Source organism: Triticum aestivum, chromosome 1D (genome assembly GCF_018294505.1).
Source record: "Triticum aestivum cultivar Chinese Spring chromosome 1D, IWGSC CS RefSeq v2.1, whole genome shotgun sequence".
NCBI lineage: Eukaryota > Viridiplantae > Streptophyta > Magnoliopsida > Poales > Poaceae > Triticum > Triticum aestivum.
The window spans coordinates 14,120,193-14,140,405 of record NC_057796.1 but is presented as its reverse complement, the minus strand read 5'-3'; positions in this window follow the sequence as shown (position 1 = coordinate 14,140,405).

Sequence of the window (20,213 nt, the reverse complement as noted above, 5' to 3'; positions counted from 1 at the left end):
GTTAACACAACGCGGTTGATGTAGTCGTACGTCTTCACGATCCGACCGATCAAGTACCGAACGCACGACACCTCCGAGTTCAGCACACGTTCAGCTCGATGACGTCCCTCGAACTCCAATCCAGCCGAGTGTTGAGGAAGAGTTTTGTCAGCACGACGGCGTGGTGACGATGATGATGTTCTACCGACGCAGGGCTTCGCCTAAGCACCGCTACGATATCGAGGTGTAATATGGTGGAGGGGGGCACCGCACACGGCTAAGAGATCAATGATCAATTGTTGTGTCTATGGGGTGCCCCCTGCCCCCGTATATAAAGGAGCAAGGGGAAGGCCGCCGGCCAAGGAGGAGGGCGCGCCAAGGGGGGAGTCCTACTCCCACCGGGAGTAGGACTCCTCCTTTCCTTGTTGGAATAGGAGAAGGGAAGGGAGAAGGAGAAAGAAGGAAGGGGGGCCCCCTCCCTAGTCCAATTCGGACTAGTCCATGGGAAGGGGTGCGGCCACCCTTTGGAGCCTTTCTCTCCTTTCCCGTATGGCCCATTAAGGCCCAATACGAATTCCCGTAACTCTCCGGTACTCCGAAAAATACCCGAATCATTCGGAACCTTTCCGAAGTCTGAATATAGTCGTCCAATATATCGATCTTTACGTCTCGGCCATTTCAAGACTCCTCGTCATGTCCACGATCTCATCCGGGACTCCGAACTCCTTTGGTACATCAAAACACATAAACTCATAATATAACCGTCATCGTAACGTTAAGCGTGCGGACCCTACGGGTTCGAGAACTATGTAGACATGACCGAGACACCTCTCCGGTCAATAACCAATAGCGGAACCTGGATGCTCATATTGGCTCCCACATATTCTACGAAGATCTTTATCGGTCAGACCGCATAACAACATACGTTGTTCCCTTTGTCATCAGTATTTTACTCACCCGAGATTCGATCGTCGGTATCTCGATACCTAGTTCAATCTCGTTACCGGCAAGTCTCTTTACTCGTTCCGTAATACATCATCCCGCAACTAACTCATTAGTCACAATGCTTGCAAGGCTTATAGTGATGTGTATTACTGAGTGGGCCCAGAGATACCTCTCCGACAATCGGAGTGACAAATCCTAATATCGAAATACGCCAACCCAACAAGTACCTTTGGAGACACCTGTAGAGCACCTTTATAATCGCCCGGTTACGTTGTGACGTTTGGTAGCACACAAAGTGTTCCTCCGGTAAATGGAAGTTGCATAATCTCATAGTCATAGGAACATGTATAAGTCATGAAGAAAGCAATAGCAACATACTAAACGATCGAGTGCTAAGCTAACGGAATGGGTCAAGTCAATCACATCATTCTCCTAATGATATGATCCCGTTAATCAAATGACAACTCATGTCTATGGCTAGGAAACATAACCATCTTTGATTAACGAGCTAGTCAAGTAGAGGCATACTAGTGACACTCTGTTTGTCTATGTATTCACACATGTATCATGTTTCCGGTTAATATAATTCTAGCATGAATAATAAACATTTATCATGATATAAGGAAATAAATAATAACTTTATTATTGCCTCTAGGGCATATTTCTTTCAGTCTCCCACTTGCACTAGAGTCAATAATCTAGTTCACATCGCCATGTGATTTAACATCAATAGTTCACATCACCATGTGATTAACACCCATAGTTCACATCGCCATGTGACCAACACCCAAAGGGTTTACTAGAGTCAATATTCTAGTTCACATCGCTATGTGATTAACACCCAAAGAGTACTAAGGTGTGATCATGTTTTGATTGTGAGATAATTTTAGTCAACGGGTCTGTCACATTCAGATCCGTAAGTATTTTGCAAATTTCTATGTCTACAATGCTCTGTACGGAGCTACTCTAGCTAATTGCTCCCACTTTCAATATGTATATAGACCGAGACTTAGTCTTCTAGATTAGTGTCAAAACTTGCATCGACGTAACCCTTTATGATGAACCTTTTGTCACTTCCATAATCGAGAAACATATCCTTATTCCACTAAGGATAATTTTGACCGTTGTCCAGTGATCTACTCCTAGATCACTATTGTACTCCCTTGCCAAAATCAGTGTAGGGTATACAATAGATCTGGTATACAGCATGGCATACTTTATAGAACCTATGGCCGAGGCATAGGGAATGACTTTCATTCTCTTTCTATCTTCTGCCGTGGTCAGGCTTTGTAGATGGATCGCTGGAGCTTGCATATTTTGTTAGCACCTTTAGGATTGACAAAACCTTCTGGTTGCATCATATACAACTCTTCTTTAATAAATCCATTAAGGAATGCAGTTTTGTTTATCCATTTGCCAGATTTCATAAAATGCGGCAATTGCTAACATGATTCGGACAGACTTAAGCATAGATACGAGTGAGAAACTCTCATCGTAGTCAACACCTTGAACTTGTCGAAAACCTTTTTGCGACAATTCTAGCTTTGTAGACAGTAACACTACTATCACTGTCTGTCTTCCTCTTGAAGATCCATTTAATCTCAATGGCTCGCCGATCATTGGGTAAGTCAATCAAAGTCCATACTTTGTTCTCATAGATGGATCTCATCTCAGATTTCATGGCCTCAAGCCATTTCGCGGAATCTGGGCTCATCATCGCTTCCTCATAGTTCGTAGGTTCGTCATGGTCAAATAACATGACCTCCAGAACAGGATTACCGTACCACTCTGGTGTGGATCTCACTCTGGTTTACCTACGAGGTTTGGTAGTAAGTTGATCTGAAGTTACATGATCATCATCATTAACTTCCTCACTAATTGGTGTAGGAGTCACAGGAACAGATTTCTGTCATGAACTACTTTCCAATAAGGGAGCAGGTACAGTTGCCTCATCAAGTTCTACTTTCCTCCCACTCACTTCTTTCGAGAGAAACTCCTTCTATAGAAAGGATCCATACTTAGCAACGAATGTCTTGCCTTCGGATCTGTGATAGAAGGTGTACCCAACTGTCTCCTTTGGGTATCCTATGAAGACACATTTCTCCGATTTGGGTTTGAGCTTATCAGGATGAAACTTTTTCACATAAGCATCGCAACCCCAAACTTTAAGAAACGACAACTTTGGTTTCTTGCCAAACCACAGTTCATAAGGCGTCGTCTCAACGGATTTTGATGGTAGCCTATTTAACGTGAATGCAGCTGTCTCTAATGCATAACCCCAAAACGATAGTGGTAGATCGGTAAGAGACATCATATATCGCACCATATCTAATAAAGTACGGTTACGATGTTCGGACACACCATTACACTGTGGTGTTCCAGGTAGCGTGAGTAGTGAAACTATTTCACATTGTTTTAACTGAAGGCCAAACTCGTAACTCAAATACTCTTCTCCACGATCAGATCGTAGAAACTTTATTTTCTTGTTACGATGATTTTCCACTTCACTCTGAAATTATATGAACTTTTCAAATGTTTCAGACTTCTGTTTCATTAAGCAGATATACCCATATCTGCTCAAATCATCTGTGAAGGTCAGAAAATAATGATGCCTGCTACGAGCCTCAATATTCATCGGACCACATACATCTGTATGTATGATTTCCAACAAATCTGTTGCTCTCTCCATAGTTCCGGAGAACGGCGTTTTAGTCATCTTGCCCAGGAGGCACGGTTCGCAAGCATCAAGTGATTCATAATCAAGTGATTCTAAAATCCCATCAGTATGGAGTTTCTTCATGCGCTTTACACCAATATGACCTAAACGGCAGTGCCACAAATAAGTTGCACTATCATTATTAACTTTGCATCTTTTGGCTTCATTATTATGAATATGTGTATCATTACGATCGAGATCCAACCAACCATTTTATTGGGTGTATGACCATAGAAGGTTTTATTCATGTAAACAGAACAACAATTATTCTTTAATTTAAATGAAAAACCGTATTGCAACAAACATGATCAAATCATATTCATGCTCAACGCAAACACCAAATAACACTTATTTAGTTTCAACATTAATCCCGAAAGTATAGGGAGTGTGCGATGATGATCATATCAATCTTGGAACTACTTCCAACACACATCGTCACCTCGCCTTTTACTAGTCTCTATTTATTCTGCAACTCCCGTTTCGAGTTACTACTCTTAGCAACTGAACCAGTATCAAATACCGAGGGGTTGCTATAAACACTAGTAAAGTACACATCAATAACATGTATATCCAATATACCTTTGTTCACTTTGTCATCCTTCTTATCCACCAAATACTTGGGGCAGTTCCGCTTCCAGTGACCAATCCCTTTGCAGTAGAAGCACTTAGTCTCAGGCTTAGGTACAGACTTGGGCTTCTTCACTTGAGTAGCAACTTGCTTGCCGTTCTTTTGAAGTTCCCCTTCTATCCCTTTGCCCTTTTCTTGAAACTAGTGGTCTTGTTAACCATCAACACTTGATGCTCTTTCTTGATTTCTACCTTCGTCGATTTCAGCATCGCGAAGAGCTCGGGAATTACTTTCGTCATCCCTTACATACTATAGTTCATCACGAAGTTCTACTAACTTCGGTGATGGTGACTAGAGAATTCTGTCAATCACTATTTTATCTGGAAGATTAACTCTCACTTGATTCAAGCGATTGTAGTACCCAGACAATCTGAGCACATGCTCACTGCTTGAGCTATTCTCCTCCATCTTTTAGCTATAGAACTTGTTGGAGACTTCATATCTCTCAACTTGGGTATTTGCTTGAAATATTAACTTCAACTCCTGGAACATCTCATATGGTCCATGACGTCAAAAACGTCTTTGAGGTCCCGATTCTAAGCTGTTAAGCATGATGCACTAAACTATCAAGTAGTCATCATATTGAGCTAGCCAAACGTTCATAACGTCTGCATCTGCTCCTGCAATAGGTCTGTCACCTAGTGGTGCATCAAGGACATAATTCTTCTGTGCAGCAATGAGGATAATCCTCAGATCATGGATCCAATCCACATCATTGCTACTAACATCTTTCAACATAATTTTTCTTTAGGAACATATCAAAATAAACATAGGGAAGCAACAACGCGAGCTATTGATCTACAACATAATTTGCAAAATACTATCAGGACTAAGTTCATGATAAATTTAAGTTCAATTAATCAAATTACTTAAGAACTCCCACTTAGATAGACATCCCTCTAATCCTCTAAGTGATCACGTGATCCATATCAACTAAACCATGTCCGATCATCAGGTGAGATGGAGTAGTTTCAATGGTGAACATCACTATGTTGATCATATCTACTATATGATTCACGCTCGACCTTTCGGTCTCCGTGTTCCGAGGCCATATCTGCATATGCTAGGCTCGTCAAGTTTAACCTGTGTATTCCGCGTGTGCAACTGTTTTGCACCCGTTGTATTTGAACGTAGAGCCTATCACACCCGATCATCGCGTGGTGTCTCAGCACGAAGAACTTTCGCAACGGTGCATACTCAGGGAGAACACTTTTATCTTGAAATTTTAGTGAAAGATCATCTTATAATGCTACCGTCAATCAAAGCAAGATAAGATGCATAAAAGAAAAACATCACATGCAATCAATATAAGTGATATGATATGGCCATCATCATCTTGTGCTTGTGATCTCCATCTCCGAAGCACCGTCATGATCACCATCGTCACCGGCGCGACACCTTGATCTCCATCGTAGCATCGTTGTCGTCTCACCAACTATTGCTTTTACGACTATCGCTACCGCTTAGTGATAAAGTAAAACAATTACATGGCGATTGCATTTCATACAATAAAGCGACAACCATATGGCTCCTGCCAGTTGCCGATAACTCGGTTACAAAACATGATCATCTCATACAATAAAATATAGCATCATGTCTTGACCATATCACATCACAACATGCCCTGCAAAAACAAGTTAGACGTCCTCTACTTTGTTGTTGCAAGTTTTACGTGGCTGCTACGGGCTTAGCAAGAACCGTTCTTACTTACGCATCAAAACCACAACGATAGTTTGTCAAGTTGGTGCTGTTTTAACCTTCGCAAGGACCGGGCGTAGTCATACTCGGTTCAACTAAAGTGAGAGAGACAGACACCCGCCAGTCACCTTTAAGCAACGAGTGCTTGCAACGGTGAAACCAGTCTCGCGTAAGCGTACGCGTAATGTCGGTCCGGGCCGCTTCATCTCACAATACCACTGAACCAAAGTATGACATGCTGGTAAGCAGTATGACTTATATCGCCCACAACTCACTTGTGTTCTACTCGTGCATAACATCAACGCATAAAACCAGGCTCGGATGCCACTGTTGGGGAACATAGTAATTTCAAAAAAAATTCCTACGCACACGCAAGATCATGGTGATGCATAGCAAAGAGAGGGGAGAGTGTTGTCCACGTACCCTCGTAGACCGAAAGCGGAAGCATTAACACAACGCGGTTGATGTAGTCGTACGTCTTCACGATCCGACCGATCAAGTACCGAAAGCACGGCACCTCCGAGTTCAGCACACGTTCAGCTCGATGACGTCCCTCGAACTCCGATCCAGCCGAGTGTTGAGGGAGAGTTTTGTCAGCACGACGGCGTGGTGACGATGATGATGTTCTACTGACGCAGGGCTTCGCCTAAGCACCGCTACGATATTATCGAGGTGTATTATGGTGGAGGGGGCACCTCACACGGCTAAGAGATCAATGATCAATTGTTGTGTCTATGGGGTGCCCCCTGCCCCCGTATATAAAGGAGCAAGGGGAAGGCCGCCGGCCAAGGAGGAGGGCGCGCCAAGGGGGGAGTCCTACTCCCACCGAGAGTAGGACTCCTCCTTTCCTTGTTGGAATAGGAGAAGGGAAGGGAGAAGGAGAAAGAAGGAAGGGGGCGCCCCCCTCCCTAGTCCAATTCGGACTAGTCCATGGGGAGGGGTGCGGCCACCCTTTGGAGCCTTTCTCTCCTTTCCCGTATGGCCCACTAAGGCCCAATACGAATTCCCGTAACTCTCCGGTACTCCGAAAAATACCCGAATCACTCGGAACCTTTCCGAAGTCCGAATATAGTCGTCCAATATATCGGTCTTTACGTCTCGGCCATTTCGAGACTCCTCGTCATGTCCCCGATCTCATCCGGGACTCCGAACTCCTTCGGTACATCAAAACACATAAACTCATAATATAACCGTCATCGTAACGTTAAGCGTGCGGACCCTACGGGTTCGAGAACTATGTAGACATGACCGAGACACCTCTCCGGTCAATAACCAATAGCGGAACCTGGACGCTCATATTGGCTCCCACATATTCTACGAAGATCTTTATCGGTCAGACCGCATAACAACATACGTTGTTCCCTTTGTCATCGGTATGTTACTTGCCCGAGATTCGATCGTCGGTATCTCGATACCTAGTTCAATCTCGTTACCGGCAAGTCTCTTTACTTGTTCCGTAATACATCATCCCGCAACTAACTCATTAGTCATAATGCTTGCAAGGCTTATAGTGATGTGTATTACTGAGTGGGCCCAGAGATACCTCTCCGACAATCGGAGTGACAAATCCTAATCTCGAAATACGCCAACCCAACAAGTACCTTTGGAGACACCTTTAGAGCACCTTTATAATCACCCAGTTACGTTGTGACGTTTGGTAGCACACAAAGTGTTCCTCCGGTAAACGGGAGTTGCATAATCTCATAGTCATAGGAACATGTATAAGTCATGAAGAAAGCAATAGCAACATACTAAACGATCGAGTGCTAAGCTAACGGAATGGGTCAAGTCAATCACATCATTCTCCTAATGATATGATCCCGTTAATCAAATGACAACTCATGTCTATGGCTAGGAAACATAACCATCTTTGATTAACGAGCTAGTCAAGTAGAGGCATACTAGTGACGCTCTGTTTGTCTATGTATTCACACATGTATCATGTTTCCGGTTAATACAATTCTAGCATGAATAATAAACATTTATCATGATATAAGGAAATAAATAATAACTTTATTATTGCCTCTAGGGCATATTTCCTTCACCTGTCACACTGGCTGGGGCAAAACGAGCTCGTGTGCGATCGGGCGTGGCACCGGAACCCAATCGTTTCCGTTGGTATGTACAACCCACACGGTGAATCCCAGAAAAATATTTCCGTTCGTATGTATATCACACAAAGTGAATCCAAGGAATACGTTTCCGTTCTTATGTGCATCCCACACAATCAATCCAAGGAAAACATTTCCGTTTGTGTGTACATCCCACACAGTCAATCCAGGGAAAACGTTTTCATTCGTATCTGCATCCCACACAGTCAATCCAGGAAAAACGTTTTCGTTCCTATGTACATCCCACACAGGTTTATGTATAGGCTCGTGTATGATAGGTGTAACTATCACACACGCTCTGCCTTGGTTAACCGTGTGGCATTGGGCTATCCATCACAAGCGCTTTTACTGCTAGAACCGTTTGTAAAGTTCCATGACCCATTTACCAGGTTTATTAGTTTACATTTAATAATTTCAGTATTACACAAATTCACATTTCATATCGAACAGATGTTTGCCAATTTCATATCCGGCACATAAATATATTTTAACGCCACAGTACGATACCTACCTGAAAAAACAGCACAGTACATCATATAGCTAGTTCAACTTCATAAGAACAATATTAGAACAATATATTCATTTCCCTAATCAAGATCATCCAGGCTCGTCTTATCCACCTCTGCTTTCAGTTCAGTAAGAACCTGTGTTGCACTGGCCAACTGGGAAAGTGCCTCCTCCTTCGCCAACACCATCTTAGCAAAGTTTGATTTAAAAAATCTGAACTCATTCTCCACCTTCCTCTTTTTATCCCGCATCTTCAAATATTATTCAACGTTGACAACACTTTCTCTAAGACTACCTCTGTTCTCTTCCTCATACATGCTCCAGAGCTTTGCTAGGCACATCTTCAAAGACTGTGGCCACTCTTGATCAACCCACTCCAAGTAAGAACACTCCCGTTCATCCTATAATATTTAGAACTAGATTAGTAACAATTGCAGGGGAAATGGGTTTACGGCAACATAGAAAATCATCAATACTTATTTTGAAACACCGAAGAAACAGGTTAACGTTAATTATGACATATCTTCTCAAAAAGATCAATGTGCAAATGAATTAATTGCTGCTGAGACAATAATCAAATTCTGAAACATCAGAAGCTATAATAAACTACAACAACGCTACAAGTTCTTTCTCATGTACTATAAATAACAAATTGAACATTTTATGAGAAAGGTAGGTATAACTTCAACAACATAGCGACAGTGTTTGGATGACAACAAATTGATACTAACAGGTGTGTACATCCACAAATTTAGTAACATAAAACTAATAGCACTAAGACCGTCCACTATGTATGCCAAAACCGGTGTAAAGACAACTGTTGCTGCATTGCGCATTGGTGCCCTGCACTGGCGAGCCGATGCAGCGGAAAAAAATCAGGGACCCAGACTCCGGAGCACCTAGTTGCTCTGATGCCCAGTTCCTTCGTGCCATAAAGATTTAGTATTTTACTGCTTGGCTGCTCGGATGTGTGGATCAAAATTGGCTGCACAAACTGCTGAAGCGGTGCCAAATAATTTTCTAATGGCACTGCTGATGAGATGACAACATTTAATAAATCTTTGTTTTCATTCCAAAATAGTCGCAAAGTTGTACAGGGCGCCCAAGTTGGGCTGAACTGTATTCTTTTTCTAGTTCTGTGCAATGTTTCTATTTTTCATTTTCCATTTTTTCTATTTTTCTTCCGTATTTCCGTTGTGATTTTTCCTTTCAAATTTATTTTCCTTTCTCCCTTTTTTCAGTAAAGTGATAATTTTCTGAGAAGTTCATAATATCAGAAAACTTATTTTTTTCAAAAATGTTCATAAATTTAAATATATTTCTTTTAAAAAATGTTCAGAACATTAAATCTTTTTTCTCATTCCAAAATTGGTCCAGAGTATTAAAAAATGTTCCATTTTTTCTTTGTGTTTACCAAAATTGTTTGAGATTTTCCAATAGAAATTGCATTTGAAAAATGTTCCAATACAAAAAATACTCCTGTTTTAGTGAAATGTTCGCAAATTCAAAATAATGTCCGAGTTTAAAGAAACACATTTTCAAAAAATTATTCTGAATGTTCAAAATATGTTTCCTTTTTCAAAAGATATCACAAATTCAAAAAAAAATCATGTTATTATAGAAGGTTCATGTTTTGTGAATTTCAAACATTTAAAATTTTGTTATATATTTCTGGAAATATAAAGAATTTCAAAAAATTGTTTAGGATTTTCAAATCATTCATGTTTCCAGGAATATTCAGCAATCTATATTTTTTTGAAAAGTTCAAAAAATAAAAAATGTTTTCAATCTGACAATGGAGTATGATCTTAATGGTTTGAGCTGGCCATTAGTTGGTAGGACTCGTTTCTTCGAGTGGCTAGCAGCACGTAGTCCGGTTTTTAAGCATGATTTTAATCCTTCAACTCATTTTCTGGATTCTTTTCGCTGCTTACAAACACAGGTCGTCTTTGAGCCTACCAGTGCGATGGCCCATACACGAACTGATGTGCATCCCACGAGCTATTTTGCGCAGCAAGCGTCATATAGTAGCTCCCATGCAGTTAGCCCAAGGAAAAAAAATTGCTCCATCGCACAGGCAGTATTGGGCCTCAGCCGCACTCCCCTACTGGGTCGTCTGAGGGAGGACTTTTTTTTCTTAGGCCAAAAATGGAAATATGTTGGTTTGACTCGAATAAAAAAATGATGGGCACTTGAGTGCTAAAATAATCAAAAAGAATAAATCCTAATGAAGAACGGAGATTGATGTCTGGTTATGCGCTAAATATGCTAATGAAATGAGATTTATGCGCTATAATTAGTAATCTATCCTGTTACGCAACCGTAAGAGAGAGTGGTCAAAACAACCATGCCCCGATGGTCGCCGCATAGCTACCAAATGAGGAGGTAGATACAATCACGAGACAGAGGCGGACCCGGAGGAAAAAAAAAGGCACGAGTTGGATGGTTCCAGCCACGCCGACTAACCCAGCACTATCCAGATCCCGCGGAACAAACATGATCCGTGATAAGACCACAATTCCTCCACCGCATCGCTTGGAGATCGTTTTTGGTGGACACATCAAATATCTCTACGATTTCTTCTCGCAAAGAAATATCTCTCCCTTTACAACGCACAGTCATATGTACTAGTAAATACTAATAGAAATTAGATGATTTCCCGCGCGTTGCTGCGGGCCGTTAGCATGCCAATCAGCAGAATGAGGAAGAAAATAACATGAAGAAAAATATTGGCGGTGTGGTGCTACAAATTTTTATTGTGGGCACTAAAAGGTTAACCAAAAGGCTGCTTAGCAAAGCTTAAATGAGGTTTGCTTAGTCTGACTGCCAACGAACTATAGGATCGAATGCACCTATGAGATTAACTTTGAGAACGTTCGATGTTTTTAAGTACACTTCAAAAATAAACTACCCTGTAAATGTTATATAAGAAATGTGGTGCAGGAAGGGATGCAAGCGTCTGTAAATGTTAATACTTGACATTAGCGACCACACAGACAAAATGTCATACTCGATCTTGACTGACAACCTACAACATCTACATACCTGAAGAAACAATTGAGAAGATCTCAAATAAAGAAGAGTTGCTTGCATCAATCAAGAAAGATCTGAACCTGAAATGATTGATCTGTATTAGAATGGCCATGCATGCAAATAAAGAAATCCTACAACTAAAAATACAACATGATGAATAGTACAGAAGAATCATCAGAGGGATAACCACCGCCAAACCACATCAAATTGGACTGACAATCTAATTGAGAAATTGAGCTGCTAATTTTGCAATAAAGGGAAAAACACCTGGCAAAATAATGAAATCCAATTTAGTTAATCTAGTCCACAAATGATGGGTAAGATATGAAAAATTACCATCCATCAGTTAAGAGGGGCGAGTCCTCAAGGCATGTATTAATGGATAGAGCGACGCTATGCGGACGGCTGAATAAACAAAGTATAACCCCAGCCATTTGTGTTGGAATTTCTGTAATCCTGTCGCACTAGTCACTTAGGTTTGTTTTTCAGCAAATAAGCCGGTCCATGCAACGTGAGCCTGTTCACGGCTGGATCGGGCAGTAGCTAGGTCGTTAGCACGACGCCTTGCGCGTGGTCGAGGGACGTGGGATGGCGCGTCCACTTAGCTTGGTCATGGCGCAAGATTAGGATCATCTGTTAGTCAGTTGAGCCGTTAATAAAACGAGAAAACTAGAAAAGCTGCAGCGGTTGTACGCAGCGCAAAACTCTCTCCCTCTCTCGCGTGTGTTCTTCCCTGTTTGAGCTCCAACAATTTGATTTCTTGTCGCCCAGAGATCATTCACTGAACGACGTGTGTGGAGTAGTTTGGTAATCGATATATCTCAAAAAATCCAGAATCTGTTTGAGAGTTGATTAGACATATTTGTATATAACATATAGACACCTTCTATTGAATATTCAAATGCATGACAGTTCACATGCTTGTAGCTTCAGCGTACCCAATACTGCTACTCTAGTAGAATAGTGGCCAGTGACATGGGAAAGTCACGGACCAAAAATCGCTTAGACCACTACGGAAAATGGAAAATGTTCTCACACGAACACAACTTGATGTCAACAGGAAACTAAGAATCCCCACAAAACAAATTAACATGGGTGTACAGTACCTGGCCAAGATAACAGCAATAGGAAGAGGAAACGGGACTTGTAGGACTCTAACCAAGATGATGATGGCCCGATGTACCACTTCAAAGATCAAGCCGGTGGCAACATGAATATAAAAAAACAGCGAGGCCAGAGTGGTGGCAGTACGTTGAGCTGAGCCTCTCCTGCGGAGAGGGGAGGAAGTGAGAGATGGAGTGTGCGAGGAAGGAGAAGGGAATCCATCTATTTGTACTGAAAATCAGTAGTAGGATTTGATGGCATGGAAAATGGAACGATGTGGTAGGTGTCTAGGAGAAATAAATGACTCTCGCGTTGTAGAAGAAAGGAAGCGTTGCCATGTGAACACACTGGAGAAAGAAAAATCGCCAACCTGCAAGCGCTGCGATAGGAAATACGATGAGGGAAAAGGTAGAAGATTTTGTGCAGAAGATGAAAGAGACCGGCGGCTTTCATAAGATTCCACTGCTGTTTGTCGCGAATTATTTGGTGAGAATTTAATATTGTGCATGTGGGTGGAGCAATGGGCTGCATGTTCTTGCTATTGACCCTCCGAAGGAAACTGAACGCATGGAATTGGAACAGACTTAATTAATCAGAATTTTTTTGGAACATGTCAGTTTTATTTTTGTGAGATGGAACGCTGTTGACAACCGCTGATGTGGCAGATTGCTTGGAAACTGAACGCTGATGTGTCATCATGCTGATGTGGATAGTGTGCATGTTGAAAGAATTGATGGTAGTGGGGATCAACTTCTTAAAAATGTAAGATGTAAGATACGGAGCCCCATTGCATAGATCAGGTTTCGTTCCATGAAAATAGGACTGGAATGCGCGTTATTTGCCCACATATACCTGGGTTGGTAGCGGAACATCATATTGGTAGTGTTACCTGAACTACGTCCGGCCGGCGGCCGCAATGTTGAGGAATCCAGCAAAATCAGCGACGATCTAACAAATAATTTCTTCTACATTGTCAAACTCAACAACACACGTATGTGCAGGCAGTGGCGAAGCCAGGAGTTCAAAGTTGTGATGTCAATTCAAAATTGTGATGTCCAGTAATTGTATTTAGATTAATTATATATTATTTTTCAGACGTTTTCTACTGATTTGGCCTTAATCCTGTGTAGTCAATTGACTACACAAAACACCCCTGGCACCGCCACTGCGTGCAGGGATGGTAAACTCTCATCACAAGTAAATTTCTTGCGTTGTACTCCATCCTGATTTATTGGTCTTCTTCGTATTTCGTGTCAAATTTGATCATAGATTTAAACTAACAAAATTTTAATGCATGCCAACATAATTACATCATTAGATTCGTATTTAAACATAGTTTTCAATGATACCTTTTTTGTAACATGCATTAACATTTTGTTAATAAAATCCGGAATCAAAATTTGGCGTAAAATATTAAAGGGACCAATAAACAAGGACGGAGGTAGTATTCTATAACTCGATGCATGTACTATTCTTGTTAGTCAGTGCATCTATCCCTGAAAGTTCTCTTGTGAGCTCGAGCTCACATGCACCCATTGCTACAGTAAAATCGAAAGAAATATTTATAAACTTCAAAAATATCTGATTTTTTCATAACAAACATTGATGTCTTTTTCACATGCGTGCAAAAATCATGACAAAACGACATTCATGCAGGTCTCGATAAAAAAACAAAATCGATGCTCCAATATGTAACGTTTCGAGTAGATGATTTTTCATATAAAAAACTTTTTCATTCGAGTTCGTATGCAAAAGTTATGCCCATTTTAAGGAATTCCAGAGAGATTTTGCAAATAAAGTCGAAATTCATATTTGTTAATTTTTCCAACAACTAGACCACATATCACATGGGAAACTTATTTTTTTATTTTTTTGACATTTCCATCATTTTCTTTTATTTTATTTTTTAAACTGAAAAGGCGGTCCAACGGGGGGGGGGGGGGGTGGGGGGGTGCATTCGGTGGAATGAGCCAAGTTACTAATGGCGAACCGTGGGGGTGGTGCGCCATTAGTAGTTCAACTAGTAATGGCGCACCACCCCAAACGTGCGCCATTAGTAGTTTTTCAAAAAAATAAAAAAAATTGAAATAAAATTTGTAACAAAATTACTAATGGCGCACCTGTGAGTGGTGCGCCATTAGTAGTTCAACTAGTAATGGCGCACCGTGGGAGTGGTGCGCCATTAGTACTTGAACTACTAATGGCGCACCGTCCCACGGTGTGCCATTAGTAGTTTAAAAAATAAAAATAAAAAAAATGAAAATAAAAATTTGAAACATAATTACTAATGGCGCATCGTGGGATGGTGCGCCATTACTAGTTGAACTACTAATGGCGCACCATCCCACGGTGTGCCATTAGTAATTTTGATAAAATTAAAAAAAATTTACTAATGGTGCACCGTGGATGTGGTGCGCCACATGGTGCGCCATTAGTATATAGTAATGGCGCACCACATGTCTGGTGCGCCATTAGTGGCCATATCATCTATAGCCCTTTTCCTAGTAGTGCTTCGTCGGCTACGAGGACGGCGCCAAGGCCTATCGGGTGTACGACCTGGCGACGAAGCAGCTGCGCGTCACGCTCGATGTGGTGTTCGAGGAGCACCGGAGATGAGACTGGAGCGGCGGCGCTGACGCGACGCCTACGCCGTGCGCCACGTTTGAGGTGGTGTACCGTGACCTGCCGACCGGCGGGCACCACTATATGGGCGCAACACCGCAGCCCGACACACCCGAAGTGCCGGGCCTGGACAGCTCACCGCAGGCAACGCCAGACACGCTGGCCCCGCGCGCCCACAACTGGGCGACACCATCCTCGTGTGACACAGGACGGCATGACGCGGCGACCGGCGCTGCACTGCGGTACAGGCGCATGGCCAGCATCGAGCAAGAGCTCGACGACGCCTGGGAGGAGGAGCAGGTGGAGGTGAACCACCTCTGCTTGCTAGCCGCGGAGGAACCAGGCGGCGTTGAGGAGGCAAGAGGGGATCCTAGCTGGAGGCGCGCGATGGAGGATGAACTGGACGCGATCAGGAGCAATGGCACCTGGGAGCTCGCCGCGCTCCCGCCTGGTCACGTCGCCATTGGCCTCAAGTGGGTGTTCAAGGTCAAAAAGGATCCAGCTGGCAACATTGTGAAGCATAAGGCGAGGCTTGTTGCAAAAGGATATGTGCAGCGGCAGGGGGTGGACTTCGACGAGGTCTTCGCTCCAGTGGCGCGCATGGAGACCGTGCGCGTCCTGCTCGCGATTAGGTGGTGATTTGTTAGAATTTCTGTAATCCTGTCGCACTAGTCACTTAGGTTTGTTCACGGCTGGATCGGGCAGTAGCTAGGTCGTTAGCACGACGCCTTGCGCGTGGTCGAGGGACGTGGGATGGCGCGTCCGCTTAGCTTGGTCATGACGCAAGATTAGGATCATCTGTTAGTCAGTTGAGCTGTTAATAAAACGAGAAAACTAGAAAAGCTGCAGCGGTTGTACGCAGCGCAAAACTCTCTCCCTCTCTCGCGTGTGTTCTTCCCTGTTTGAGCTCCAACAATTTGATTTCTTGTCGCCCAGAGATCATTCACTGAACGACGTGTGTGGAGTAGTTTGGTAATCGATATATCTCAAAAAATCCAGAATCTGTTTGAGAGTTGATTAGACATATTTGTATATAACATATAGACACCTTCTATTGAATATTCAAATGCATGACAGTTCACATGCTTGTAGCTTCAGCGTACCCAATACTGCTACTCTAGTAGAATAGTGGCCAGTGACATGGGAAAGTCACGGACCAAAAATCGCTTAGACCACTACGGAAAATGGAAAATGTTCTCACACGAACACAACTTGATGTCAACAGGAAACTAAGAATCCCCACAAAACAAATTAACATGGGTGTACAGTACCTGGCCAAGATAACAGCAATAGGAAGAGGAAACGGGACTTGTAGGACTCTAACCAAGATGATGATGGCCCGATGTACCACTTCAAAGATCAAGCCGGTGGCAACATGAATATAAAAAACAGCGAGGCCAGAGTGGTGGCAGTACGTTGAGCTGAGCCTCTCCTGCGGAGAGGGGAGGAAGTGAGAGATGGAGTGTGCGAGGAAGGAGAAGGGAATCCATCTATTTGTACTGAAAATCAGTAGTAGGATTTGATGGCATGGAAAATGGAACGATGTGGTAGGTGTCTAGGAGAAATAAATGACTCTCGCGTTGTAGAAGAAAGGAAGCGTTGCCATGTGAACACACTGGAGAAAGAAAAATCGCCAACCTGCAAGCGCTGCGATAGGAAATAAGATGAGGGAAAAGGTAGAAGATTTTGTGCAGAAGATGAAAGAGACCGGCGGCTTTCATAAGATTCCACTGCTGTTTGTCGCGAATTATTTGGTGAGAATTTAATATTGTGCATGTGGGTGGAGCAATGGGCTGCATGTTCTTGCTATTGACCCTCCGAAGGAAACTGAACGCATGGAATTGGAACAGACTTAATTAATCAGAATTTTTTTGGAACATGTCAGTTTTATTTTTGTGAGATGGAACGCTGTTGACAACCGCTGATGTGGCAGATTGCTTGGAAACTGAACCCTGATGTGTCATCATGCTGATGTGGATAGTGTGCATGTTGAAAGAATTGATGGTAGTGGGGATCAACTTCTTAAAAATGTAAGATGTAAGATACGGAGCCCCATTGCATAGATCAGGTTTCGTTCCATGAAAATAGGACTGGAATGCGCGTTATTTGCCCACATATACCTGGGTTGGTAGCGGAACATCATATTGGTAGTGTTAGCTGAACTACGTCCGGCCGGCGGCCGCAATGTTGAGGAATCCAGGAAAATCAGCGACGATCTAACAAATAATTTCTTCTACATTGTCAAAATCAACAACACACGTACGTGCAGGCAGTGGCGAAGCCAGGAGTTCAAAGTTGTGATGTCAATTCAAAATTGTGATGTCCAGTAATTGTATTTAGATTAATTCTATATTATTTTTCAGACGTTTTCTACTGATTTGGCCTTAATCCTGTGTAGTCAATTGACTACACAAAACACCCCTGGCACCGCCACTGCGTGCAGGGATGGTAAACTCTCATCACAAGTAAATTTCTTGCGTTGTACTCCATCCTGATTTATTGGTCTTCTTCGTATTTCGTGTCAAATCTGATCATATATTTAAACTAACAAAATTTTAATGCATGCCAACATAATTACATCATTAGATTCGTATTTAAACATAGTTTTCAATGATACCGTTTTTTGTAACATGCATTAACATTTTGTTAATAAAATCCCGAATCAAAATTTGGCGTAAAATATTAAAGGGACCAATAAACAAGGACGGAGGTAGTATACTATAACTCGATGCATGTACTATTCTTGTTAGTCAGTGCATCTATCGCCGAAAGTTCTCTTGTGAGCTCGAGCTCACATGCACCCATTGCTACAGTAAAATCGAAAAAAATATTTATAAACTTCAAAAATATCTGATTTTTTCATAACAAACATTGATGACTTTTTCACATGCGTGCAAAAATCATGACAAAACGACATTCATGCAGGTCTCGATAAAAAAACAAAATCGATGCTCCAATATGCATCCTAAGACATTTTTTTTCCGCATGATTTTCTTTTTTTTACCGAAGCCTCCACAATTGTCATTTCATCACGAAAACTGGCATGCATGTGAAACACGGATCAATGTTTGTTGCAAAAAAAATCAATTCTTTTTTGAAATTTTTAAATATTTTTTTCGATTTTACTGTAGCAAAGGGTGCATGTTAGCTCGAGCTTGCATACTCCATGTCCCATCTATCCCTTGCTACTCTTGCGTGTTATAGACGGAGGTGAAGACTAAAGATCATATTGCCCGCAGTGCGTGACTCATCTCCGTAGGCAAGATTCGATCACACCCATCTCATCTCCTTTGTTGCGCCACTGCACACCGCCTTGGCAACACAACATGCCAGTCAGCGGTGGTGATGGGCCGATGAATATTTTATTGCCATTTTTTTAAATAATACATTTTATTATTAATTTTCATAAATATTACGCTGGATATAACATTTTCAAAAATAATACACCGTTGGCCCGTTGCTGGCCGACAGGGCCTAGTCAGCCCACAGCAAGCCGACTGCACCTAGTCAGCCAACAGCCGGCTGACAGCTAGTCCGTGTGCCATGTGTCGCCCGCCTATTCGCTAGGCCACATCACGTGGGGGCGCGAGGGGCTGTCGGCGCGGTCTGTCACGGGGCGCCCCTGTCGGCCCACTATAGACCGATAGGTCAGCTGAAGGCCGACAGGGTGCGGGCCCCATAGCGGCTGGCGGATTCTCCTCTCTCCTTCCCCTTTCTCCGTCCTTTCTCCACGCGCATAGCAGCTCATCCTATATGTTCTTTCTTCCTCCTCTTTCTTGCAAGAAATGCCTCCAATTTCTACACCAAAATGAGCCGGGTTTTTTTGGATTTAGCACCATGAATGGGTTCTATGTAGTTAGGGGAGCCAAGGGAGACCTCGATCTACTGATGGGGCTACTGATGGGGTGGCTCGTGGTGGTCGTGGTGAGCATTTTGTGGGAGCTTTTTTTAGCACATTGGTAGAGGTTGTGGCGGCAGTGCAGGTGGAGGTGGTGGTGCTGAAGTGGGGGCAGTGTGGTGGAGGTGGTGGAGGGCGAAGCTCCGGTTCCGGTGATTGAAGGCCGCTGTTCATCGTTCGCTCGCACACTTCAAGGGTATATTTTAACAATCATTTTATTTTTCGTAGTTGCTCTGGTAGTATTTGAAAATATGTTTTGATGTGACATAAATTAGGTGTGTGATTATTGTTATTTGCTACGGTAGTATCCGTAAATATATTTAGATGTGAACTATTTAGTTCTTTGAAAATTTGAAGTTGCTCTGGTAATATTCCGTACAATATGTGAATGTCAAAAAATTAGGTTTGTCAGTATTTCGAGTTGCTCTGGTAATATCCGTAATATATGTAGATGTCAAATATTTTAATATGTCAATATTTGTAGTTGCTCCGGTAAATTTTCTTACTATATTTGTAGGTATGTGAATATTTTTATTTGCTCCGTTAATATTCCGTAATATATATACATGTAAAATATTTTGTAGTGCGGATATTTTAAGTTGTTGCTTCATACTTGTCTGTCGTTGTTGAAAAAAATTAGTTGAGCCGAGATGTCTGATGTAGTGAAGTTCATATTTTACTACGGTCCTGGAACTGTCCAAACAACTGAGATGGGAGCTGATCTGAGTGAATTTACTAACATATCATTACTAGGGAAAAACCTTATACACAGAACTTTAGTAGTAGCGCGTGTCAAAAAACCGCGCTAGTGCTAAGTAGTAGTAGCGCGTAGGCGTAAGCCGCGCTACAGATACAATTGTAGCAGTAGCGCGCCTAAAGCTAAAAGCGCTACTATTAAAATTCCAACTACTTAGCCGATAGGCTACACATAGTAGTAGTGATCTACAACGAACAGCGCTACCGCTAAATGCT